At 38.0% G+C, this 15,300-nt stretch overlaps 1 protein-coding gene across 4 annotated transcripts in view; it reads right to left on the bottom strand.

Annotated features, from left to right (window-relative positions):
• LOC5576594 (protein Mo25) overlaps window positions 1-15,300 on the bottom strand; it is a 54,760-nt gene that overhangs the window by 26,695 nt on the left and 12,765 nt on the right. The window lies entirely within an intron of this gene.

The raw sequence follows: 15,300 nt of genomic DNA, 5'->3' as shown, positions 1-15,300 counted from the left end.
CTTGGAGAAATCTTCGAAGGAATTTATGGAGACATCTCTGGAAGAGTTTCTGGAGATATTTAGAGAGGAATTTTTGAAGAAATCTCTGGAAGTTTTCATGGAGGAAGTACTAGAGTCCTATTTGATCAATTAGATTTCTGCACGGATAAAAATCTGATTCCCACACCATGATTCATGAAATTCATAAATTGTCCGTGATATCAGGACGACAAATCATGGTTTCTGCAGTCATAATCATGATTCTGCATAAACGTAACATCCAGAGCGACAACACAAAGCGGTGTACTTTGCTTCAACTCATTTGCATCGATCACCCATCATTCATCACGATAGATTGGTATTGTGGTAGAGTACGTGGCTCTCAATCAGAAGGTTCTGGGTTCGAATCGTGCTCCACCATTTTTTTTTTTTCGTTTTATCGGGTTGACTGACAGAAATATAAATAGATCCGAAATGGATGCGCGAATCGTGATTTTCGAGCATTCGATGCATGATTTCGAACACTCAGCTGCAACTTGTGTCGCATTACGATAATCTGACTCATGATATCGTGAGTCCAAATCATGGTGTATTTTTATAAGATGAAAACACACTGGAATCATGATTCTTCTTCTTTCTGGCGTTACGTCCCCACTGGGACAGAGCCTGCTACTCAGCTTAGTGTTCTTATGAGCACTTCCACAGTTATTAACTGAGAGCTTACTATGCCAATGACCATTTTTGCATGTGTATATCGTGTGGCAGGTACGAAGATACTCTATGCCCTGGGAAGTCGAGAAAATTTCCAACCCGAAAAGATCCTCGACCGGTGGGATTCGAACCCACGACCCTCAGCTTGGTCATGCTGAATAGCTGCGCGTTTACCGCTACGGCTATCGGGGCCCCCAATCATGATATCCGGGTTGATTTTTGATTCTGATTTCTAGCCGTGTGTCAGCGATGAAATGTCGCATAAGTAATACATAAAAACAAACGAATTATGAGTTGCCGAATGATGTCGATTACTTATATTATCATTTTCTAATTTCTAATTTAGCCGTAATGGAAATGGTATTCAAATACAATAATGTTATGTTAGGCCCACATATTCGTGAAGGCAAACCCGCAGCAAGAGCAAGCTGAGGGTCATGGGTTCGAATCCCACCGATCGAGGATCTTTTTGGATTGGACATGTTCTCGACTTACCAGAGCATAAAGTATCTTATTGTCTGCCTCACAATACACGCATGCAATACAGGTAGTTCTCAGAAAACAACTGTAGAAGTTGTCATAAGAATAAGATGAAAAGCAGTATCTATCCCGGTTGGGACGTAACGCCAGAAACAAGAAGAACTTTATGTTTGATTTTTCGCATGGTGTCTATTTAGATCTGGATGAAAAATCATGACTTTTGAGCTGTCGCATAATGGAACTATATGATGGTCTGAAAATGTCCACACATACCGGAACCGGTTTCGGAATACTCCGACCAAACCGGCCAAATCTAATTGTTGGTTCTATTGATGCCCTTGTAAAACGGAATGAAAACCCATAAAATTTGAACTGTCGTATCATGCGTATGAACTGCTGAAAATGAGATGTGCCAGTTCCTTCTGAAACAGGTTCCAGATGCCCTTGTACCTTTTTGCCCAGAATGGCCATACTCACAAACAAATTCGGGAGCTCCATTCTAGGGTTTCATATAAAGCTAAAAGAACGAAAATCGGTTCAAAATTTGATTTTTGAGAGCATTTCAAAGTCATGGGTCATTTTGACCCTTATTGCATAACGTGCCCCTTTTTTTATGCATTAGGACCTAACTGCAATATGTAAAAAACTCATACTTTCATTACTCGTATAAATTTATACGTAAATTTCCCCTGCATAGTCTCATAAGCATTTAAAACGCATTTTTGGAGGTGCTTTTATTCAAATTTTAAAATGGCCTATCTGATAATGATGCACCTATAAGGACCTTGCTGGGCGTAAAAGAGCCTAACAGGAAATTTACATTAAAATCAGATTCGTTCATTTTCCATTTTTAACTCATTTTTTTTGTGTTTTTCTCACATAATTAGGGCACACAATCAAAGGGCCTAACTGAAATGGCCTAACTAGTTTGAAGCAGGGTTGCGATGGATCTTCTTCGTGAACAATGATCGACGCATCTTCGCGATCCAACATTCGCCAAAATTCATTTTTCATTTTTGCGTCACGAAGAGCATCGCAAAAAGCGAACGGATGCAACGTCGAAGAAGCAAAATGAACACACCGATAAGTGGTTCGCGAAGCCTCTCCCCTCGTAGGATTCATTTATCCACGTGCTGTTCATTCTCGTGATTCATTGCAAGGTTGCTTCTTCTCGTAAAGTCAAGCAAACACTCCACGCTAAGCCAGCTCCACGCAGCGCATGTGTTAAAACTACACAGAATGAGGCAACCAATGCAGAACTGGCTGACTGAGTGAAAATTCTGAGTAGGTCGCACTAATTCTGTGAGTTGCCGACGTTTTCGCCTTCGGCTGTTCGAGATCGATGGAAAGGGAACTGTCGATGATATCCCGCGTGGCAGCAAACAGTTGGCCGTTGGTAAGATGGGGAGTTTTCTGACATGTTTTCTAGCGAAAAGCCGGAAGGTGGTCGCAAATGCGAAAGTTTTTACCCCATTTGCTTCCGCTTCGACTATTCAAATGAAAAAATCTCTGAAAATCTTTAAAATTGGAATGTTTTTTTTAATGTTTTCAGAAGGAAAACAAAAATGGAAACGAATTCCGCATTCCAAGCGTTCCTCCTCTGTGCGCAATTCACTCATTCAGTTTTGTTTACCACCGGTTGCACAAAACTGTGTACAGCCCCTTTGCACAGAATCTGTGCTGCACGAAAAGAGGCCAATTTTGTGCGTTCGGAACTCATTTTTGAGCGGAGCAAGTTTAGCGTGATTGTTGCAAGCCCACATGAAGATGATCGAAATGAATATTTTTCTGTTCTTCGCGAAGAGCAGGCGGCGTGGATCGTACCGTTCACATTACTAAGCGATGGAAAATCACCCGATGATAGCGTCGGGAGAAACAGCGATCCGAAAATGAAACACGAACGAATGAAGCGCCCGAACGGTTGTTTGTGTTTATTCGCAGATTCTGTTTTGATGCCTACGAAAATTCATCGTGCCTCGCGTTTCCGATCGTTGTTCAGCAACATTGGTTTGAAGACTCGTAAAAGCACCAATCAGTCGATGATGTTTGAATTCTACCATTTTCACTTTTTTTGTTGTGTTATTAGAGATTTAAAACGTTATGGGCCACGTAATGGACTATAATGAGTGTCGAACACAAGTATAGAACTAATGAAAAAGTGAATGGGATTAACAAAAGAAAAGTTATTGGGATTAGAATAGGAGTATAGTAGGAAGGTTCAGTCAATCGAGAATTTTTCAATGTTTACGTTTGACAGATAGGCCCTTCTCAAATGTTTCGCTAGATTTATCCTGTATTGTTTCAGAAGGGATTTAAGTTTATCAAACATATCTTGAAAACAGCAACTTGTAAGAAGATGGAATCATTCCAGAAGCTGGTTTTTCAACCTGTGTAAAAGTTGCACACCTGATGTGTTAGTCCAGAAAAACATGAATTTGTGCGAATCGTACTCAATTTTGTTTAATTTAATTTAACTGTGTATACTCTCGGTTGATTTTATGCACCAAAAGATTAGAATAGCACATACTTTTGCGAATTAATTGGTTATGATGCACATAGGCTTATAACACATGATTAAGAGTTTACCGTTATTGCACATCGTAAAGTTGTATCACATCAATATAGGTCCAATTGCTTGCTAGTTCTTAAATATCCGTAATGTTTTGGATATTTGGTTCATGAAGATGTAGCGCAATTTGTCAGTTTCTAAACATGATCTAAATGCACAACGTTTTTGAAAAAAATATCCAATGCAACGAATCATTAGAGCTGGATTCATATCCGTCCTTGAAGAGCTAATAAGGATTGTTACTATCTTCAAACTAACCTTAAGAAAATGCGGAAGCTTAGATTCGCAAAGGTTGTTCTGGCTACTTATTCTTCTTTTTGCTTACCATTGCATTATTCTTGGGACTGAACATTATTATCAGTTCAGTGTACTAGAATTATTTGCACAGTAAGTTTTGAACTGAAAGCTTTCTTTCTCATTATTTTGGATAAGCCTTTAAAGCTTGATGATACTTCAAGGAAAACAGAAGAAATAACGAAAATGATCTAGAAAATCATCCATTCCTCATTGTACTCCACAAATACAAGAAATTGCTCAACAGATTAGAGAATTAATCCTGGAACAATCATATTATCCCTGAGTTGTCACAACTTAGCAAAGAACATTTGAATTCGCACAAACTTCCGCCGTCATGTCTAGATATATTGCCACACAAACACACTTTGTATTTCAACTTTGTCAGGGACGACTCATCCGGTAGTTGAGCGTGGCATATCTAATGGCTTTAACAACTACTGCGTTCTGACCTGAGCTCGTTTTCGAACGGCTGGTAAACAAACCTTGGAGGCATATTTTACGGGTAGCCAACCTGTGTACCGACCGGCGACTGCGAATACAACGAGATGCTGGTGTTATATTAGAGAGATACCTACCTATTGGCGCGCAAGGTGAGGTGAGATAGCGGGAAATGTTCGTTTTCACATTAGCACTTCTCGATGGCTTACGCTTTCGCGCAAACAAAACAAGTGGCGAAGGAAAGATACCCAAACAGAAGATAACACCGAGTGCAAATAACGAATGGAAGCCTGAAATTTGAATGGTATTTTGCTATGGGTCTTAATCAAATTTAGGCATAGAAGGGACTTAGTTGTTACTAGCCGTACTATTTTCTTGGCACTTTTGATCCACTTTGGCAAAAATTTTATAAAGCTCTTGGGCTTATATTTTGCTGCAATATGAGTCTCATTAAATTGATACTTCGGGCAAAGTTTTAGATAATTCGGCGGAGAAAACCCCCATATGCAAAAGTGCCTTAGGGTTCAGAGCTACTTAGGTACTACCAGGATTCACTTTGGAATGGGTTTTTTTTCTCGGCTGAATTGTTCCAAACTTGGCAATAAGAAGCACTTCATTTTGACGCACAGTGTAGCCAAATATGAGCTTAACAGCTTTGAAAAAAAAAAACACTACCGAAATCGATCAAAAGTGCCAAGAACATGATCGGACTCTCTACTTGGTTTACATTGGAGGAATTGTATTGCACATATTCGTTTTGTAGGCTCTGTTGCAATGGGGACATAATGTCAAGAACAGAAGCTGCTGTGGCTACTTGGGCACGTCAGGATTTAGTCATCAATATTAACCTCCTTTTCCGAGCAGCCTAGATAACCGCGTAGCATCGGTAGCGGTTGTTTCAATTGGCTAAGAATTAACACTCCGAACTGCCTGTTTCGGTAGTAAAAGTCCACCTCACAGGTGATCCCTGTTGTTATGCGTACCGTGCCTAGGAATGAATGGTTAGGGAGGTCTAAATAAAACCTAGCCGCAAACGGAGCCTGTGGAGTACCAGGGCGCCCTCTGCAGTATTGTGCCCTTCCTGTACTATCCGGAGCAATGGCGCAGGTGGCCTTTTGTTTCTCCGAGATAATCGGCTGCCCTTTTTCAGTCTCTAGCCTAAGGCTAAATAAAGGTGGGATTATGAATATGTTGCTAGGGTAACCGTCCTATTATGGAGGACTTAAGCACGGTGTTGAAATTTAAATCGTATTTTAGTGTCCAAAACCTAAATATTATAATATTTTACAATGCGAAGTGTTAAAACTATCCTTTATCTGGAGTATAGTGAAGTAAAAAAGTAAAATTGGGAATCAAACATACATTTTTTAAACATAAATCTGAAGCTCTTCCTCTGTCCTATTATTGCGGTATTTCGTCCTATTATTGCGGTAGTGCCGTCCTATTATTGCGGTATACCAGAAATCATAGATTTTATTTCATTCAGTATACATTCAATGTCACACAATGTTCTAGCATTAAAACTATGATCCCTCCATGTTAATGACACTGCACGGTACTGTCAATTTGTGTAACTTTGGACATATCTATAAAGAAAACTAATTCATTACTTTATGTCACGATCCGAAAACAAACCAACAGAATCGAATGATTTTCTGGTTGTTTCGTCTCCTCTTCCGTCGTAGCTGGACAATGTTAATGTAAATAGACAAGGTTCTTCCATCTGAGACCACTAGCCGCTATATAAGAAATGTATGTTTTGACTTAAGTATAACCACAATTAAAAATATTTTTTCACTAGATTTCATAAATCCAATGCAATTTTAAAAGATTGCTTCCTTGCGATCATCTTTTATCTTAGTTTTTCATCGCATTTTTGGAATTTGATACGAATTTCAATCAGTTTACGTGATTTTTCGGTAAAACATCGTGTTGATTTGCATTATATTTGTAATTAAGAGTAACTATAGGGTAAAGATAAACATAAATCTTTTGTTTGACTAAATAAATGTATGAATACACAAAATTACGTCACAAAATAGTATCCCAATAATATAACTAACGCTTCCAGCAATTACATTTAAAATGACTATTGAAGTATCGAATTTTTTAATGTGAGTTACAGATACCGCAATAATAGGCAAAAAGCTATTTTCATTGTCCTATTATTGTGGTATATGCTTGTACACAAAAATATAGAAATTTTATTTAAAATTCAATATGTATCATGTAACTACATCCATACTGAACTGATATACGCGCTGCATATGATTGTTTTGGTTCTAAACTTAAAAATTTACGCTTATGAAAACCCGTCCGTAGATAGAGGGACTGGTTAACAATATAGGCTTTTCTTGATGCATCATTTAAAACTGTTCTTCCAAAGATCAAAATCGTTTAATTTTCAAAGCATTTATCTGGTACAGCTTGGGAATACTATAGGCTTTCATCATCATGGATAATATCCATAGGAAATAGAGTTTTTGATTAATAATGAGGGTTTAACTTATATACCGCAATAATAGGGAATACCGCAATAATGGGCAAATTACCCTATTTAATTTAAATTATTACCCATATGGTTTCGCATTATGCGTTTTACATAGTGTATTCTGTGCTTTTTCGCCTTCGGCGAGTTTTAGTAGATACCGATCTGGTTTTTTCGCTGCTGGTCTTTTTCATGCTGTGATTTCAAAAAGCTTAATCCTGTCTAGTTTGGGTAGTGGCTACGGTTAGGTTCACTCAGATCAATCTTCAGCATAAAAGAACAGCAACGATTAATCTTTGCAGACTCATGCAAAATGGTACAGCCCAAGTGGCGCTAGTTCAAGAAGCTTACTTACGTAAGGGGAACGTTCCGAAACTGCTATCTAGGCAACTTTGTGGACAGAGTTTTTGCTATTTTCAGCAAACTTAAAATGAAAAACTCGCGCTTCATGCCCCGCGCATGCGTGCTCGTTGATAACGCAATCGTTGCTACACTCATTTCTGAGCTAACTACCAGAAATGTACATATTTGCTGTCACAATCTATGTTTCTGTTGGTGACCTCAACAGAAAATACGTCTATTTCTCGGTATATTTACCACATGATGAACCATCCCCAATGGATGATTTCAAACGAGTTATCGTACACTGCGTCACAAAAGGCCTTCCGCTGATTGTGGGTAGAGATGCCAATGCTCATCACATCATCTGGGGCAGCTTAGATATTTGAGAGGCTCCAGCCTGATGGAATACTTAAGTAGTACAGACCTTGGATTACTTAACATAGCATCGCCCAACCTTCATGGCTTCTAATAGAGAAGAAGTGTTAGACATAACGCTCTGCTCGAATAGAATCAGTCACGAGTTGACGAAATGGCATGTATCAGATGAGGAATCATTATCTGATCATCGCTACATCTTCTTTGAACATTCAAATGTAACTGCGCAGACTTTGCGTTTTAGGAATCCCCGGTCAACAAACTGGGAACTCTACACTGAATTGGTTGCATCCAAATTTCATGGATATTCTCCGTCCATTGAAAATCCAAGTGATTTGGATGATGCCGGTGATACCACAACATCCTACATTATGGAAGATTTCGAAGAAGCATGTCCTCTGCGGTCAGTGAAGACTACAACAGGTACCCCATGGTGGAATTCCGATCTGATAAGGCTCAGGAAACAATGTAGAGGGTGTTTGGGACAGACGCCGTTCAATTGGATCAGAGTCGTTCAAGTCGGCTCGCAAGGCTTCCAAAAAGACTCTTCTATCTGCTGAACGATCAGGCTGGAAAAACCCTTGTACAAAGGTTTCCAGATTGAGTGAAGTTAGTCGGCTGAACAAAATCCTTGCAAAATCTCAGGATTTTCAAGTGAACGAAATTCGTTTATCTAATGGTGGCCTTAAGTATTCTGATGAAGAAGTTTTATAATGTTTATTCAATACACACTTTTCCGGATGTGTGGACATAGCATCCACGGATGAACCAAATATCGTTTCATATAGTTACGAATCTCTGGCTTCGGCTCGCAGTATCGTAACTATTGAATCAATAGTTTTGCTCCTTTCAAATCTCCAGGAGCAGATGGGATTTATCCTGTTCTGCTCCAGAAGGGATTTGTTTATCAAACATGTTCTGGAAAAACTACTTGTAAGCAGTTTTGCTACCGGGTATATTCCCAGATACTGCCGTGATATTACTGTAAAGTTTATCCCGAAAGAAGCGAAGAGTTTTGGACCAAGCACTATGACCTCTTTTCTTCTGAAATGTCTGGAACGCATTATCGATCATCACATCATCCGCGATGTTTATTTGGCAAACATGCCTTTTCATGTGAATCAACATGCATTAAAATCTGGATAGTCCACAGTGACTCTTTTACACAAAGTGGTATACGATATCGAGAAAGTATGCGCTTAGAAGTAATCCTGCTCGGGTATCTTCTTGTATATTGAGGGTGTCTTTGATAACGTGTCTTTCGATATGTACCATAGGCTACCTACAATGATTACCATTTAGATTTACCAAATGCTCAAAAAACCGACATCTCTTCCCGACATTTACATCAAGCTGCGATTCGGAAATTGAGTGTTTGCGGATGCCCCTCAAGGGGGAGTCCTACCACCACTTTAGTCAAATCTCATAGCAGATACGCTAATATTTTTCCAACGTATGGATTTGCCGACGACTATCAGCTTTGGTAGTTGGTATGTGCATAAGCACCCTTTTCGACCTGACACAAAGTTCTTTTCAGGTATTAATCACTAGTGTCTGATCAAGTAAATATAAATATGTCGGAGTCATTCTATGGATTCCAAACTTCTCTGGACACCTAATTATCTACGATCCACACGACAAGCAAACTTTCTTTTTCTTAGCTTTGGAATATTTGATTTACTGGGTAGAATATATCTGAAAACATGTTGTTGTTGCCAGTTTTGGTGAATTGGAACATAATTGTCCTTGTTGTAAGTAATCTTAATCTTACAATTACTTATCCTCAGAGGAAATTTTCCACAAAATTCCATTGACGGAAAGTGTGTAAATTTGAGTATGCCCCATTAGGCATAAAGACGTTAGGCATAAAGCTATTAGGCATACTAGACGTTTAGCATAAAATACGTTAGGCATAAGTAAACGATTGGCATAAAGTAACATGTAGGTGTATCATTTTGGAAATGATGTTGAAACAGAATACTTTTACTTATGGAAACATCCAAAAAACACTCATCATTGGGGAAGCTGGGAAAGGGACCTTGTGCATGAGCATGAGAATGAGCATAGATGACCGTACAATTCGTGGTTGCTACTCCGTGATTGACCAGAACAATCGAGGTTGCACAGGGAATTAATGAATGGGGCTTGGGATAAGCTTAACATTCTTCAATGTGCACAAATCGAGAGCTCAAACCTGAAAAATCAATAACGGCGCCGGCCGCGTCCTTACGATCATCGGGGAAGGGAAGAAATATTAGTTAGACAACCGTTGTTACTAGTGACCGAGTATACCTCTGCACTCCACAGTTGTCATGGAAAGGATATTGGGTTAGTAGGATAAGGTAAAGATCTGGGAGTCACCAATGGTTGGTCATGCGATCCATGGTATAATTACGCCTAAACGGAATCGCGAAATAATTCGATTATCGCATTGTACGCCGAACAAGTGTTCATCACTCGCACACGCAGGAGCAAGCGACGCGATCAATAGATCGAACACAACTAACCATCCGCGGTGCTTTTTCTTTTCACTACTCGAACAACGCGCGACTTGTATTTTTTTTTTTAAATTACTTTATTAGTATCATTCCAAACATTACATTCATTATTTCTTATATCTAGGGGTTCTATGTTATTAGACAACACTATCATCCTAATTTGGTAAAACAAATCTAAGACGCGCGACATGTTTGATCCTGCCCTCATTGCTCGCCCCCGCAGGAGCAAGCGTCAAGATCGAAGGATCAAATACAACTAACGATCCGTAATTTTTTTCACTTTCACTCGATCGACGCGCGGCATGTTTGATCCTGCCCGCATCGCTCGCCCCCTCAGGAGCAAGCGTCAAGGTCGAAGGATCAAACATAACTCAGGGAAGCTGGGAAAGGGACCTTGCATAGAAAAATGCTTGTCAGATGCAGGAGTCTACAAATCCCAGAAATGACGGACAACCTTTTTTTACCAAAAGTGATCGACGAGAGCCTCGAGAGCCGATTTAGTGAACTATTTTCGAGCTATACACAATTACTTTAGAATGCCGAATCTCAGCAAATTTCAACAATTTCAAGGACAGCCGAGTACCTAGTCAGTACACCGATATCACGAGATATAGCCGAATATCAGTAAACCGTGTTTAGTTACTAAGCCACCAGACAATTCTTAGCTGAGTCTCGGTTAAAACTAAAAACTTTCGACCTTTTGTCATAGATTCACCTAACGTGTATTATGGCTGTCGTACGTATGCCTAACGCCCGTACGTCGTGTATTCTGTACATTTGCCTACCTGGAAAGAAGTACCGTCAGACGGGGCTACTTTTGATTCCGGGGGCTACTTTGGACACTCACGTTTTGGATTTATTTCCAGCATAAATATTAATCTGAGTTATTTTGTGTCTTCAGCACTTTTATTAATGAATTTATGTTCAACAATCAGGCATGAATATTTTTTGGAACAACATCAACAATAACAGGATAAACAAGAAAATATATCAAAAAAGTCCAAACAAATATTCACAAGCTACAAAACATTTGCTATGTAAACATTGTATGAATTTTCCACATAACGTGGAAAGTTGTTGGGAACATCACAAAACTATCGAATCGTCATGATTCAAAGAAATTTGTGATAAATTTATGTTGAAAGTTGTTTTTTTAGAAAAATAAATGATCAAATGTCTTAATTTTACGACTCATATTTAATTATCAAGTGTTGGTTTCTATATTTTACAACACAATAAAAAATAAACAAAGGATTAAGAAAAGTAAATAATTGTAAAACATATATATTTCAACTCGTATAAACAGTAAACTCACAACATAATCCTTAAAAAATATTGTTCAGTCATATTTTACATGAATCTGTTATACAAAGCAATGGCATCCTTCAACTGCTAAAATAAACTACTCTTACGCCATCCCAAAACTATTAAGAGCCAAAATGCATCTAACAAAAGCAAACTTTTATTGTTTATGATCTTGTGAATCATTATTCTTATACTTCATGGATTGTATTTGGAATAAAAATTACTTTTAGTTACAGGAATTAATTAGATTCTTCTACATATCGGTCATATAACATTAAGAATCAGAACGATTATTTCAGTGCAAAGCTAATTATTCATCGCAGTACTTGGTAGTTACACAATTCATTTGCATCAACTTGAACAATCAAGCATAAGTCGCTATTTATTAGCTGACATTTAAAAGGAAGTAAACATATCATGCAAACTAAAAATTATGAATAGCATGTTTTTGTGAAAAGTATTGTATAGGTATGTGTAGTTTTTTCAAGCTTTACAATTTTCTATATCTATATAAATAAAAATGGAATGGTGTTTGTATGTCACGAAATGGCTTGAGAATGGGTCAAAAAATTTGCATGATTCTCTCACTAAAGTATTCGTGAAGTGTTCCGACGTGTTTGTGTGTATAAAAAGTTAAGGATATTCAACGGGAAAGTCGAAAAAATGAGAATGAACGGAACAAACATTTTGTATGTGACGGTCTATGACGTTTTCAAACAGCCTACTTGATGGCAAAACGAAGTTTGCCGGGACCACTAGTTATGTATATAATTGAAAAACATTCGAAAACATCACAATGAACGATAATCAATAGAATCAGTTTGAAATTTATGATGAAAAATCATTTTACTATCAAAACGTATTAATTTCTAAAAGTGTCCAAAGTAGCCCCTTTTTTGTCTTGAAGGACACATTTTTTTCACTATTCAAGCAACTTTTTTATTTATTGATGGATTTGCCTCATATTTTGTACATTGGTTACTTACAAATACAACTTAAATATGCGCAAGAATCATCGACATCTATCCATTATTCACAGAGCTACAAATCCTCAAAGTTGAAGAATGTGGAAATAATGTCAAAAGAAGCCCCGTTTGACGGTATATCAAACAATATAATATGTTACATTGATAGCACACTTTTTGAAGGAATAGCTGGTGCTAGTGTATATTATTGTGAGCTAAGGATAAATCTCGAAAACTTATTCAAACAGACTCAAGTCAAAAAAGTATACAAACTTACTTTATCGATTCTGCGTATTTCGCAGACGAAATTCTACACATTTTGCTCTGAACCAACTCTATTTTTCACTTTTAGAACGTTTAATTTCTGGATTTACAAAACGACGAAAGTAAGATTTCCAACTTTCGCAACCTAACCACTACTTTTGTCGCTCCGCTGTATGGAGAGACAAACTGACTTAACCAAGAATCAAAACAAAACACTACTTGAGTCAATTTTACACTGGTACAAAAACGTCGCAAGTAACTGAATAAATCGGCTTATCATTTTGTAATATATTTTTTGAGGGAAATAGGAACTCCCTAGTTTTTTAACGCGAGCTCATTGTATGCAAAATTTAAGCAGGCGAAAAAATGTTATAAAGGTGATTCATTTTAAAACAGTTTTAAAAGACAGGTTGTGATCCTTCTGAATTATTTTTCTCAAAACCGTATGGAACTTACTTACGTCGATTTGAAAAAAAAGTAATCGAGAAATCAGTTTTACAATCACTTGGTAGACACTGCGCGGAAATACTTGCTTTTATGTCTGGAGTACAATCATCATTTCAACAGCTTACAGTGATATACTTCTGGTCAGATAGTCAGACTGATATCAATTTTTCGTCCTACTCAAGGTCGAAATTTGTTATCGCATGTTTAGCTTAAATTGAGGAACTGAATTCAGTCAGCTCTGTAAACCTTTTATAGGTATCTGGTCATTCTTCTATCGCTGGAAATGAATTGACTGATGAGTTAGGTCGTAATGGAACATCGAATGACTTCATTTGCCCTGAGACAGCTATTCCAATTTCGAAGCGCTTGGTAAAGTTTCACATCAATGTGTGGGCGACAGAAATATTTATTCCAGCATAAACAATACTAGAATAGTTTGGAATCGTGCCGCCTAAAAAAATGTGCATTTTTGAGCCACAGGTGATAAAGTATTTGACAAATCTGTCGAAGCAGAAATGCAGCAGACCGGTACAGACCAATTGACTAGCTCCTTTCGACTTAACTACCACTACCAGGCTTTTATTCTGCATTCTGGCTTATTTTTGTGATAGTCGTGAATCCGGTCATGGAACTTCGTATCATCTTTTGCCATTTCAATTACTTGTTGAATACTTGTTTTCCCTATCTTTTGTTTCACTCTAACATTTATCATCAAAACTTTGCAGAAGCAAATCTCGAGTTTTAGTAAACCGATGAAGCTGAAAATGTTATGGGTTGTGCATTACATATATAGAACATAGCGAAAAAATTTTCACATCGATATATGGAGTAGTACTTGAGATTTCCTTCTTCAAATGGATAGGGTGATTATAATGATGTCCCTTGCTGCCTTAGGATGAAGATAAATCGAAGCCAAACCTCAAATTTTCAAGAGCACAAATCTGCAAAACCAAACATCAGTTTAAGCTGAAAATTTAATCGATTGGTCACTAGCTGGTGGTGACCAATCGATAGTTTTCAGCTCAAACGGGTATTCGGCTGTCTAGATTGAATCTACAAATTTTGTGCTCTTGAAAATTTGAAGTTTGGCTTCGATTCATGTTCACCTTAAGTGAAATTGATTTTAGAAGCCCGAATCTTCAGAACATTCTGCAATTCAAAACATTTTGTGGTAAGAAACTATAGGCTCCCTAAACTAGTCCCTAAATCAGTCACTTTTTTTAATGGTAACTCAAGAAAAGCTGTAAATTCAAATTAATCGATTTTGGTTGCTAGGCTTGAAAGTCCAAAAGATTGACCTTCGACCAACCGACGAAAAGCTATAAAATCTTCATTTCCACAAGAGAATCAAAAATCACCAACCGTGCATCATCGACATCATCATCATCGTAGATACAGAAAAACATATGGATAGGATGCATGCAGTAGAGCCAACAGCAAGCGGACGCAGTATATACCGTTCCACGCCGATCAGTTTGGGATTTCGTCGGTTTGCACTCGCTTTCTCCAGTAACGTTCGTATTCTCCGTAGCGCAACCAAGGTAAATAATAAATGTATTTTATTTCGGCACTGGGCTAGCCGAAGAATTGAAATGGAAAGATAGCAAATGCTATACGAAATCGATACGGCCATACATGTGGAGATGCGTGCACCGGGTCTACCAGAGTTTAGTTGGATGTATAGAACAACGGATGAATCTCCCGTTCGACGCGGGTCGAAACGTGCTGAAACCGAGATACGGTTAGGTCATAAATATGAACTTAAATCGTTCGGTAACCGTTAATCAATATAGTTTGGTGCGTCTGTTTCCATCAGCAATCTCTGATAACTATGGAACAAAGATGGACCCGAGCAGGAACGAATAACTGGTACCTATATATGCATATCATATTTTGGTATTAGGGTAGAAGCACCGGTTTTGGCCATACGCCAGTTCTAGCCATAGGGGATTATACATTGTTTTACATAGCCAATCAGCATGAAACCTTTTGTGTCCAGTAGATCACTTTCACATGATAGAGCTACATTCATTTACTCGTCCAAATTGATTCAAAACAATTCATTTTCCTTATAATTTTAACCCCCATACACCTAATTTGGCCAGGGCACTCCTAATTTGGACACTCTCATGAAAAATCAAT

Source organism: Aedes aegypti, chromosome 1, assembly GCF_002204515.2.
Source record: "Aedes aegypti strain LVP_AGWG chromosome 1, AaegL5.0 Primary Assembly, whole genome shotgun sequence".
NCBI classification, from domain to species: domain Eukaryota; kingdom Metazoa; phylum Arthropoda; class Insecta; order Diptera; family Culicidae; genus Aedes; species Aedes aegypti.
The sequence above is the reverse complement of the archived record's forward strand: the minus strand, read 5'-3'. Positions and strand labels throughout refer to the sequence as shown.